At 48.8% G+C, this 12,223-nt stretch overlaps 1 protein-coding gene across 2 annotated transcripts in view; it reads left to right on the forward strand.

Moving 5' to 3' along the window:
• The first annotated feature begins 442 nt into the window (after positions 1-442).
• KIAA0040 (KIAA0040 ortholog) overlaps positions 443-12,223 on the forward strand; it is a 32,928-nt gene continuing 21,147 nt past the window's right edge. The window contains exon 1 of one of the 2 annotated variants that reach the window (XM_021682612.1): positions 443-812. The gene's annotated coding sequence lies outside the window, so the exon portion shown is untranslated. The remainder of the gene's footprint in view (positions 813-12,223) is intronic. The other variant, XM_044916399.1, reaches the window with a different exon arrangement.

A 12,223-nucleotide genomic window follows, 5' to 3' on the forward strand; every position in this document is an offset into this window, starting at 1 on the left:
GGAGCAGCACCAAGACTGTGTGCACCCCCCCTTGCCCCCCCCCTCCCCGGCATCCAGCGGGTGAATAAGGCAGCTGGTTGTTTTGTTCGTCCAGATAAGGCTTGGGAGCCTTCACCCAATCTGTCCCATGGTCCCCCTCTCAGATGCCTTCCACTCTCCTGCCAAAAGGCTGCTCTCTTAGGCAACGCTGGGCTGTCTTCACCTAAGCCGAGTTTCCCCGGAATTGTCTCAGGTCCCGGGAACTTGGTGCGTCGGTGAAATGGACTGGCGACGGGCGTGGCGGGCGGGGAGAGCGCGGGTCCCGCAGGAGGCGTGTTCCGGCACTGGTGGGGCACCAGCCCGGCGTGGCGGGGCGGGGGCGGGGGCGGGGGGGTGGTGGAAGACCCGGAGGAGGGCGCTTCGGGGCGAGTGCGCCGAATCCAAGGGCACCGGCGGTCTGTGGGCCCGGGAGGGGAGCTGGGGCCGAGCCCAGGCGGCGGGAGAGAGGGCGAGTCTGATTCAGGAAGTTGTGTCTCTGACATCAGGAGCAGGACGGAGTTGGAGTGAAACCTCAAAAATGCGAGGCGTCGGCCCGAGGGAGGGCAGAGAACGCAGAGGGTGCCTTCCTCCAGGAGAGCGGCAGGTACGCGCGGCGCCCGGCCCCCGCTGAGCCCCCGACTCGGCACCTGGCTCCACGAGGGGGAGGGGCGGGGGGACGGGCTTCCGCACTGGGACCTTGACCTCACCCGGGACCCGCCGCTGTCAGACGGGCCGCGCGCGCGGGAGACCCCTGAGCCACCGCGCCTGCAGGAAGCCCTCCGGTGGACTGAAAGGTGAGTCTCAAGACTGTGTGTTTGTGTTAACATATCTTAAGCTGTGTGTGTGTGTTAATATATTTTAAGCTGCGTGTGTGTGTGTTTTAATACATTTTAAGGTGTGTGTGTGTGTGTGTGTGTGTGTGTGTGGTTTAAGTTGCCTTCTGTTGGGAAGGGAACTTCCCAGCTCAGTTTCGTTCTTTGTAAGGATTGACCAGCCCCAGAGATAAGTGAGATTTAAGGATCCTTGGTCCTTCACGACTCTGGTTCTAGTTTGTTTCCCTTCTTTTCGAGGATTCTCAGCGGGCTGACATCTGCTTCTGGGCTGAGTCTACATGGGTTGGGGGTGGGGGGATTGGGGTGGAGTTCTCTTAGTCCAGTTGACAATGCTGCCTCCCGGTAGGAGCTTCCAGATTCTACTTGTTACTGAAAAAGTCAAGGCCTGAGACCCACTACAAAGCACCTCAGTCGCTGATGTTTCTCAGTTGTTTTAAGTGAAGCCAAATTTTCAACAGGGCTAAGAAACCAGCCGAAAAGAAAATATGGCCTGGAGCCAGGAATGGGAACCTGTCTGCTAGCCTCTGAGCCTCCCGGGGATTTACTGTGACACAGATTGCTTCCTAATTTCTTTGAGTCTCTAAATGGTCCCACTCCCAGCCCCCTAGCTCACCCGTGAAGGTAGAGGACACAAAAAGACCCGTTTCCCTAGTATGTTTAAGAGCTTCCCAGCATACGTTGTGTAATAACTGAGTTAAATAAACTATATACGTTAGCTAGTAGGAACACATGTCCTGCCTAACCGAAAGGGAAACCAACCCACAGGAGCACTGCCCTAATTTCACAGAGACGGCCGGCAGCCGGCATGCTGGCTACCTTGCCCAACTGCTCCGTGTATTCTGTTCAGTGAGGAAGGGGAGGGATGGTGCGCTTGAGAAGATCACTCCTTCCTCAGAAGCACCTTCCTTGAAAGCGGTTGCATTTCATTCACTCAGCTAAAGTTTGTAAGAATCTGAAGCTAATTTTAAGGAACCCTCATTTTGAAGTCCGGATGAATAATGGGAGAGCCTTGAGTTATAAGGAACAGGTCTGAAAAGTACCACTGATGTGTCATTTGTCAAGTTCCAAAGAATTTAGCAAGGGTCTTACCATCAATCTCCTACTCTGATGTGCCTCCCCTTTGCCCAGTGCTGGGCTAGCAAGGCAGCTGTGCAGGGAAATCTGATTGAGTCCTTCATTTCCTCTGAAATTCTGGCTCCCCAGTCCCACCCAAGATACAATCTAGGAAAGAAATACAGGACAAAACAAATGTTTCTCCAGCCTCCATATTTTGTCAATATTTAGCCGGTAGAATAAAGAGAGAATGACTTCTGCCCTTTTCTATGAATGCTAAACTCAAGAGAATAATAAACACTCAAAAAGCTAAGTTACTGACTTCATCCATTCATACAATACTTACTATACCTACTGTGTGCCAGGCAGCATGCCAGGTCCTTGGAATCCAAAGATAATGAGATCATTTCTGCTTTTGAGGACCCACAATCTGATAAATGACACAAGATACAGAAACAAACTATAGTTCAGAATAATACATGTTATAGTTGGGGCGCCTGGGTGGCTCAGTCAGTTAAGTGGCTGGCTCTTGATTTTGGCTCATGTCATGATCTCAGGGTCCTGGGATGGAGCCCCGCATTGGGCTCCATGCTCAGCAGGGAGTCTGCTTCAGGATTCTCTCTCTCCCTCTGCCCCTCCTCCCATTCTCTCTCTCTCAAATAAAGAAATAAACCCTTTTTAAAAAAAGAATAATACACATTATAGTTGCAGTAGCTATGGGATACTGAAATGATCCAAAGGAGAGAGTAATAAACTCCCCCAGGAATTATCTGGAAGTCAACACTGCAGGAATGATGGATGAGCAAGGTGTTGGAAATGATTAGGAAATGATTAGGGAGAGGGTATTTCAGGCAGAGGAAAGGGTATATGCAAAGTCAAGGGCACGTTGGAAGAACTGCAAGTAATGGGGGTAACTTAACTATCCCAAATGTTGTGCATAAAAGCAGTGTTGAAGGTGGCTAAGGGAGCCTGTTAATAACACTATCAGTGAGACCTTGTTAACACTGAAGAGTCTTGGATTTGGCCAATAGTGATTGGCCTAGAGATATTATTTTCATTCCATATGGTGACTCCCAGGTGACTCTCTCTAGACTTCCAAGGCCTTCCCAGGATGCGTTGCGAGATACCTAAAATGTTGGAGAGTATCTTGTGTTAATGGCACACAGGCAATACAGATGCATTTAACCAAACAAGTGAATCCCTAGAAATCACTTCACCATATAAGAAATGCATACTTTAGTTCAACTCTAAGATCTGCCAAGACCTCTCCAGAACTCATACCCCAAGTCTAGTAATTGTATCTGTATGGGAGAGTCCTACCATCATTAGAAGAAGAAGGATGACTTTCTCAGATGAATTCTAAACCCTGATAGAATAGTACTTTAGGTCTGGCTGCCATGGCCCAGATCAGGAAATTATGTGACCTAGTATGGAAGGAAAAAACCTTGAACTTGGAACTAGACACGCATGGGTTCAATTCTGGCCTTGACCACTTATTAGCTTTCCTTGGACAAGTCTTTGAATCTCTCAGCTTCATCTCCCTTACATGTAAAATGGGGATAACTGGGGGCATCTGCATGGCTCAGTTGGCTAAGCGTCTGTCTTTGGCTCAGGTCATGATCCCAGGAGTCCTGGGATCGAGCCCTGCATTTGCCTCCCTGCTCAGTAGGAGCCTGCTTCTCCCTCTGCCCCTCCCCATGCTCGTGCTCTCTCTCGATCTCTCTCTCTCAAAGAAATAAATAAAAATCTTAAAAAAAAATGGGGATAATTGTTACTCTCCAGGGCAATAGTTAGAATCAGAACCAAATTGAAAAAGAAAGATACATTTACTGTGCTCCATAAACTGCAAGTTTCTATAAAAACGTAAGTTGTTTTATTATTATTACTAATCTTTCCTCTTGAAGCTACCAACTAGACAGACTGTGTACGTGTAGGATCTGGGGAATATTGTAGGCCCAGACTTGCAGCTTTTTAACTGTATCATAAAAGTCTCCTTCCGTCATACCAATGGCATGCATCTATTCCGGCCACTTCTTTTACTCCTTACCTCCAGTAGCCAGAGCCCAAAGAAGTGAGTGCTTTACTAATGTTTTTGCAGTTTTTGCACAGCACGAGGACTCCTGGGAGCTCGTGGCTGAAAGCAGCCAGGATTCCATTTGTCAGGCCGTGGACCCAACCCCAGTTGCACTGAGTCCACTCAGAGGGGATGCTTTTTTTCCTGATGGTCACCAAAGTGCTGGTTAAACCAGCATTGGCCCTGAATCTGAGCATCAGGTGATGGCTTGAGTGGATCTGTGGTCTTCTTCTGTCCCAACCAAGGAAGCCTGACATGGTCCAACCCCTGTGAAGCTCAAATTTGATGCCAACATCCAAGCTTTCGACTAAACAGACTTCTGAGAAGGGCTGGCTGTTGATGAGCAAAAGGAAATAACCACAGGCTCAAAGACTTCAAGTGGAAAAACACTTAGAAATGAGCCAGCCCCACCCCTCACTTCACAGATGAATGAACTCATGTTCAGAGAGGTGAAGTGTGTGTGTTCCCGGCTCAGCAGCTGATGAAGGGGGGCAGACCAGAACCCAAGCTCTGTCTCTCTCCACTCAGGAATAGCAGACACTCTCTAGGGTTTCTATCACCTGGACCTTCTGTACATCGTGCACGAGGACACACACAGGCACTCAGACACTGGCAGCAATGTAAAATGAAAAGGCCGCACTTGAAGGCTGAGCCTTCCCCGACTGGCCTCCAGGGAAAACCAGGAGCAGATCTTCCAGAGTAGAGGGCAGGTCTCCTCTTTAAGGCAATCTCCGTACCACACCCATCCCTTCTGTTTCCTCAACTTCTGTCCTTAAATTTCTCAAAAATTCCAAATACCGGGGCACCTGGGTGGTTCAGTCGGTTAAGCGTCCGACTCTTGGTTTTGGCTCAGGTCACGATCTCAGGGTCGTGAGACCGAGCCCAGTGTCAGCCTCTGTGCTCAGCATGGAGTCTGCTTGAGATTCTCTTCCTCTCCCTCCTCCTCTGCCCCTCTTCCCTCTCTCTCTCTCAAATAAAATCTTAAAAAAATAAAAATTCCCAAATACCCCTCAAAAAGGGAGATAGCACTGGGTGCCTTAATTAACGAAAACCCCTTTAGTGTTTTATTAAACTTGTCATGAAGATAGTTTCGAGACCAGTAGGCAGGTCAGCATTAAACATCAAATACTGATTCACACTTTACTATTCCATGAGAAAGGCTCTGGGTGAATAATAGGAGCTCAGGAGACTCATCATCACAGGCACTGTAAGAGAGAGAAACAGTGGCAGATAGACTTTTTTTCCCTCTCCATGCAGCAAGAGGAAAATCAACAGCCAGTTCTTTGAAGGGCAATCCCCAGGGCCACAGAACAGCTCAGGTTTCTGACTTTTCCACCCACATTGGCCTGAGCCATCTGAGCAGAGCACCACCTGGGGACGTGAGTGGGCCCCAACATAGCTGAGTTCCAAAAGGAACCTCACACAAACACGACATTTCTTTCTCGGGGCAACTCCCAAAGGGCCATGGCCGTGTCCAAACCAAATCCCAGCCCCTGGCAAGAGACTTGCTCCTACGATTGTAAGCAAGCTGCTCCATGGAGCTTGTTGCTAAGAAATGAAAGAAAACCTAATCGTTGCTGTATTTCTCAGTCAAAATTGCAGATTGTTTCTTGTAAGCCATCGCAGACTTGCCTTTGCTCTTAACTGTCTACAATTTCTTCCCTCTAGGATGTTTTTCAGTTGACTTTTATTCTCCTCAAATACACTCCTGATTTCAAAGCTGGATAGGCTTAAGGAAAGCCCATCAACAACTTCTTTAGTTTTCCAAGCAAGTCATAAAAGAAAATTGGCAGAAGAGAGGGAAAAAATATAACAGCAATAAAGATAGTTACATGTTAAAATACTTTTAGTCTTCAAATTGTCCTAAGAACATAGGACACAGGTTTAGAGGTAGGTGCAGAGGCTGGGGGTTAAGGTCAGTGGAAGAAGCAGTGGAAACTCCGAAGTTCCATTAGCTTTAGTGTTAAGGGGACAGAATGACACACAGTGGACATGCTGTGTCTTAACCTGCATGACATGTGACTGTGGCCACCATAAACAGAGAAGAGAATGCTTCAATGCAAGTCAGGAGCTTGCTTTTCTCTCCCTGACCCAAGTGACGTCCTGAGTCTCTGTCCTTCTGGTCATGGTTTCCTAATTCTAGCACCTTCTGCATCTCCACCAGGGGGACAAAGTATGGGCTTTCAGAAGCCCTTCAGCTTGAAAAGCCCTGGCCCTAGCCTAGAGGCTCCATCAGGCCATCCATGCACAGTGACCTAAAATCCCCCAGGCACTAACAGAGGGCAAAGTCACCTTCCCGATGATTTGGGACTGGGAGAGAACAAATGTTCAGCCAACCTTTGTTGGTTCCCTCACATTTTTAGTGTGCATGCTAGGCTCTCAATAGCCATTTGTTGAACAGTGGTGCTAAGAATTTGAGGCATGCAATCTGACAACCCCCCGCCCCACCCGCCAGGTTGCTTTATGAGCACATCACAATTGTTTACTCAATGTTATGGGACAGAAAAGTGGCAAAGCTGAAAGGAAACACACCACTTTTAAGGCCAGCCCTGCAGACTCTCTCCATCTGTCAAGCCCGTTTCTTATAAATGACTGAGGTTTACACCCTTCCCTCTCTCTCTACCTTCCACTCGCGACCTGAAACTTTCCCTCCCGCCCAAGGCCCACCATCTGCTGAGTAGCAATAGCCAGCCCTGCACGCCAGTGGTCTAGATTAAAACCTCCAGGCCCACTGCCTGGGTGACCCACACTATCCCATAATGAAACTGCCTCTGGGAGAGGGGACCCCATTTGCACACCACACCATCCAGACATGACCTGCTCCGAGCTCTCCTGGCTTCCAAACAAGAAACTCAGTTCCTGCCCTGCGGGGAGATTTGGCCCAACGCCTTCTCTGGTTCAGAAAAAAGGCAATGATGTGCCGAGTGGTCTCAAGAGACTTGGTGATTTCCAACTACCATGCCCTTGGTAGATTCGCACGAGGATATTATTGACCCCTCTGAGGAAAAGCTGCTTTTTACTGTGTTTGCAATGGACAAGTGGCACAGATTTTCACAGCTGGCCACGGAAAGAATATCTCACTTCCAGACAGAGACACTGCATCTCCCCCACCCTCTCTGGGATAAAGGAAGGGGACACGGTCACAGACCATGTGCCGCATGAGGAAGGAGGTCTGATGTCCCTGACTGACATTTTCCAGGAATAAGTTTTCAGTGGTTTAAAAAATAGTATTCCTTCAATAACGAATACTTAAACCATTGAAATATGTGGTCATTCAACATTTGGTATTGTAATGAATGAATAAATATACACTAAAGAGAACAATCAATGCCATTTTCTTAATTACTAATAGGAACTATACCATTTTTTTCCATTTACCATCTATTAGCTTTCAAGAAATTTTGCATTATCTCTTCCCACTTTCTTTTGGAAGGTAAAGTTCACATTACATAGACTTAACTTTTTTTTGAGAGAGAGAGAGAGACTGAGTGCACGCAAGTGAGGGCAGGGGCAGAGGGAGAGGGAGAGAGAGAATCTTAAGCAGACTCCACACTGAGCACGGAGCCCAACGCAGGGCTCCATTTCAAGACCCTGAGATCATGACTAGAACCGAAATCAAGAGTCAGACGTTTAACCTACTGAGGCACCCAGATGCCCTGAACTTAACTATTTTAAAGTGAACAATTCAATGGCACTTAGTACATTTGTGATGTTGTGCAACCACCACCTCTATCTAGTTCCAGAACGTTTCCATCATTCCAAAATAAACCCCCATGCCCATTAAACAGTTACTCCCTGTTACTCCCTCTTCCCAGCCCCTGGCAACCACAAACCTGCATCCTATGTCTATAGATATATAGATTCTAGATATTTCATATAAAAGGAATCCTACAGTATGTGGCCTTTTGTTTTTGGCTTCTTTCACTTAACATGTTTTCCAGATTCATCCACGTTGTAGCCTGTGTTGGTGCTTCATGCTTTTTCGTGGCTGAATAATATTCCATCGTGTGTAGACATCAGTTTATTCATCTGTTGAGAGACATTTGGGTTGCTTCTGTCTTTTGGCTGTTGTGAACAAGCATGTACAAGGATTTGTTTGAGTACCTGTTTTCAGTTGTTTGGGGTACATTCCCAGAGTGGAATTGCTGAATCATCTGCTTATTTTATGTTCAACATTCTGAGGAACTGCCAAACTGTTTTTCCTTTTTCCCACATTTTTATCAGTGTCCTTTCTTGATGGTAATATGCATATTAAGTAAGCATACTTTCCCATCCCTAGGCTTTTATATGTGGCCTTTGATCTTATGCTTCAATGAGGGATAGAAAATCCTGCTCCTTGTTGTCCTAGAGATGAAGTTATTTGGATGCTTGAGAAAGAAAATATTTGGATAAACTATAAATTCTTCTTGGTATAGTTTAGTTAACGACCGCACTGTCTCTGGAGCCTGGTCTGTATCGCGCTGGGCATTGTGGGAAGCACATCACTGACTTCCTCTCGCTCAGTGGTCAGGACAGCTCAACTCTTAGGCCCATTTTACAGATGAGAAAACTGAGCTCTCTCCCAAGAGCTGAGTGCTCTTCCTGTGGCTCCAGAGTATTATCCATTAGCCTCTCCTACAAAGGAACTCTGCAGTTTTCCTGCCAATGATGAATCAGGAGCTCACGGTCTATTTCGGCAGATGGATAAAGAGGTGGTTATAACACAGTGTAAGAGATGCTATGAGAGGTGTCACAACAGGGACCCCGGGACCAGAGGAAGACCACTTAGCCCAGCTCCGGGAGACAGACTTCCCAGAGGAGATAAAATCGAAGTGTATTAGTTTATGTGTAAACTTTTGTGACCTTTGGTAAGATTTGACTCTCCCCCATCACCCTTTGGCAGCACCACTTGGTGATTACATTCCCAGTGCATGGGGCCTGGCACACGGTAGCTGCTCATTGAACACAGGCTAATAGACACATGTGCTTCTGCAGGAGGAATTTCCAGCCCCTGTCACACTTGCGTGACTCCAATACCTTGGGCCTACATTCCAACTCATAGGCTTTCTCAATTCAAATATGGCCCAGGGACCAGGGGAAAATGAGGAAAGGCCTAGAATGGCTTTTGTGGTTCTCTCTGCATCCGCACAGGCTCCGTGTCCGTGGGAAGAGCAGAGAAGAAGGGAAAGAAGGCAAGAGAGGGGGAGAGGGGCGGGAGGTCGTGCAAAGGGCATTATGAAGAGATCTTGGCATGCCCTGGTCAGGAGGCTCTAGGGTTGCATGGGGTCCTAAGGAAGAAATGAAATGAACTGGCAAACCACTTTGTAAAACCATAATTTCTCCATCCATCTCGAGATTGTATTGTTGCTTCAGTGCCTCCTAGCTGATGGCTGTGCTGTGTCTGAGGCGATTCACCTCAGCCCCAGGTACAAGGAGCAGTAGCTTCATGGGAAGCTCTGTCTCCCCAGCTGGTAATTCTTGCTCCTCTGTACCAGAGATCATCCGCGCGATCTGGCTGCCGTCACTAGCCTTCGGTCAGTCACCTCCGGCTCCTGTTTGCAAAAGGAGAATTGTAAAAATCCTTAGGAGGCCTGGAGGCCTCGCTCTAGAATGCAGAAGCTGCCCCAGTGTGACTCCAGCTACATTTCCATACACGTTTCTTAAAAATTTGGTGTGTGCTTGACACGATGCTAGAAGCCCTGGGGAATTTATTTTTTAAAAAGATTTTATTTATTTATTTGACAGACAGAGACACAGTGGAAGAGGGAACACAAGCAGGGGGAGTGGGAGAGGGAGAAGCAGGCTCCCCGCTGAGCAGGGAGCCCGATGCGGGGCTAGATCCCAGGACCCCGGGATCATGACCTGAGCCGAAGGCAGACCCTTAATGACTGAGCCACCCAGGTGCCCCAAAGCCATGGAGAATTTAAAAAACAAAACCAAACAGCAAGCAGGCACAGATCCCACCTTCCACCTAGAAGGCTGTAAGCACCTGGGAGCAAATCCTGCCCCTCTCGTGCGTGGCTATGAGAAACAGCCTCTTCCCTGGGATGAGAGTCTGTCCCGGGATCTCTGCTCACCAGGGCCACCACCCACGATCTGAACTGTGCCACTGTCAACATCCCCGATACCCACTTCATTCCCTGGTCGGCCGGCTGTCCAGGCTCTGATCGACTCGCCTAAGCCATAAACTGCTGCTTTGGGCTCCACCCCAAGTGTGAAAGCACAACGCTTTACAAGACCTTCTTGTTCTGCACAGGGGGGTCCTGGACCCCTCCACCTGCTGCAGCCCAGCCTGTTATACCACCCGTGACCTGGCCCAGCAGAGGCCTCTACAAAGCGCATATAAGATAGCAGGGCTCAGGGTTGAGCATCTACTGTGTGCAACACGAAGCAAGGGGGATTCCTGGAGGGAAACTCTCCAGTAGCTTACAGATCGAGTGGGACCGTGGGTCTGGCACAGCATCTGTACCTGACGTACCCAGTAATCTCCTCCTCGTCAGGGAAGGGAGACAGGAGAGGGGGGACGGAATTTTCAACTATGGTGATCTCTCTATAAACCATGATTCTGGAGAAAGCCCCCAGGCCCCCAAATACTTCTTCTCTCATCCCTAGCTCTAGGGGCTTCACACAGGCCCATCTTCGCTACGGTTCCACAGGCCAGAGCATTCCTCCATGACTCTGCCAGAAGTAACAAGAGGCCTCTTTCCACGCTAAGCATGTCGCCTCCGCGTCCCTGCGCGCCCTTGAGCTTCTCACCGTCGAATCGTTGCAGGGCTCACAAGCCCGGACGCCCCGGGGGCCTGGTGGACGAAGCTAACATTTATTGAACAACTACTTTGTGCCAGGCATGGTTTTGCCACATTATACAGATTATTTAGCTCATCTGATTTCCACAGCAGTCCTGTGATGCCCCACGTCTCTTCTTACCTTCATTTTACTGTTGAGGAAACAGAACTTTCTGAGGTCAGGCAGCTAGTGAATGGAGGAGGGGGCAAGCTTCGACAACCCCCCCCAGCCAGTATCCCTAAAAGAGTACCACAGGAGATGTGGGGGATGGGGACGATGTGCTGTGGAACTAGAAAGCCACAGATCAAACACAATCTGGCCGCTGGTCACTGGTCACATCTATCTCGTCGGCTTCCAGTTCGCAGCCTCTGACGTAGGATTTGCCCCTCTTGGGCAAACACCTCATTTGGTTTCACGGACCTTGTGCTAAACATTATCAGTATTGCTACATGGGTGGGCTAACTACTGAGGGTGTGTGTGTGTGTGTGTGTGTGTGTGTGTGTGTGTGTAGAGAGAGAGATCCTTTTGAACTTGTGCCGACTGGAACCGGCTTTGGTTACCCTTGTGACCCCGGATTTGAAATCGGGATTAGTACCACATTTAAGAATATAGAGAGGAATAAAGTGTGGCTGGAGTGGGGAGAGAAGGAGGCTGAAACTCACTAGCCTCCTCCAGTTTTCTTACACAATAATCTGCCTTCAAGGGCGAACATGGAAAACACCGTCTGAAGGGTCTTGGGCTCAGCACATCACCAGCCACTCCCAGCCCTGCCCTTGGGCCTTCAAGTCATAATAGGCGAGGAGGCCTGGGACAGGAGAGAAAGTTTCCCTGCCGCAGGCCCCCTCCTCCTCAGGCCCCAACCCGGAGGGACCCTCGCCCTGGGGCCCTGAGCCAAGCGGCTCACTGGACTGGCAGGGTTAGAGCCCCGGGCTGGGAGACATGCTAAGGGAGGGCGGGGCTGGAGCGAGTTGTTTGCGTGTTGCCATGGTAACAGCAGGAGGTTGGAAGGCTCCGAATCCCAGCCACCTTGATTGGATTCTTTCTCTGAGCCAGCTGTGCTTTCTCCAGTAGCTGGAATGCCTTTATCCCCATCCTCACTGCATTTAATCATCCTGCTCTCCCTGCAGATGCCAACCCCAATCACACCTTCCTTCAAGCCTTGCCTAGATCTCTCATGGAATTAACAGGTTCCTCCTTGCAGCTCCCTCCATAACCACTTGTTTGCCTTTTCCTTCAGACACTTAACTAGTCCTGCTTCGTGGTTCTTCTTCTGTGCTCCTCCATTTCCCCAACAAAAAAATAAATTCCTGGAGTTCACGGTCTACATCTTTAGTTCAGCTTCGAATTCCTTCTCCAGGAAGTTAGCAGGTTTCTGCTTCTTAGGAGGCAGCATTACCTGGAAAAGCCTAGAAAGGAGAGAAGGTCCTCATGCACAGGGTGGCTACTGAACATACGTGCACTGAATTGAATTGTCTGCTGC

Source organism: Neomonachus schauinslandi, chromosome 6, assembly GCF_002201575.2.
Source record: "Neomonachus schauinslandi chromosome 6, ASM220157v2, whole genome shotgun sequence".
Taxonomy (NCBI): domain Eukaryota; kingdom Metazoa; phylum Chordata; class Mammalia; order Carnivora; family Phocidae; genus Neomonachus; species Neomonachus schauinslandi.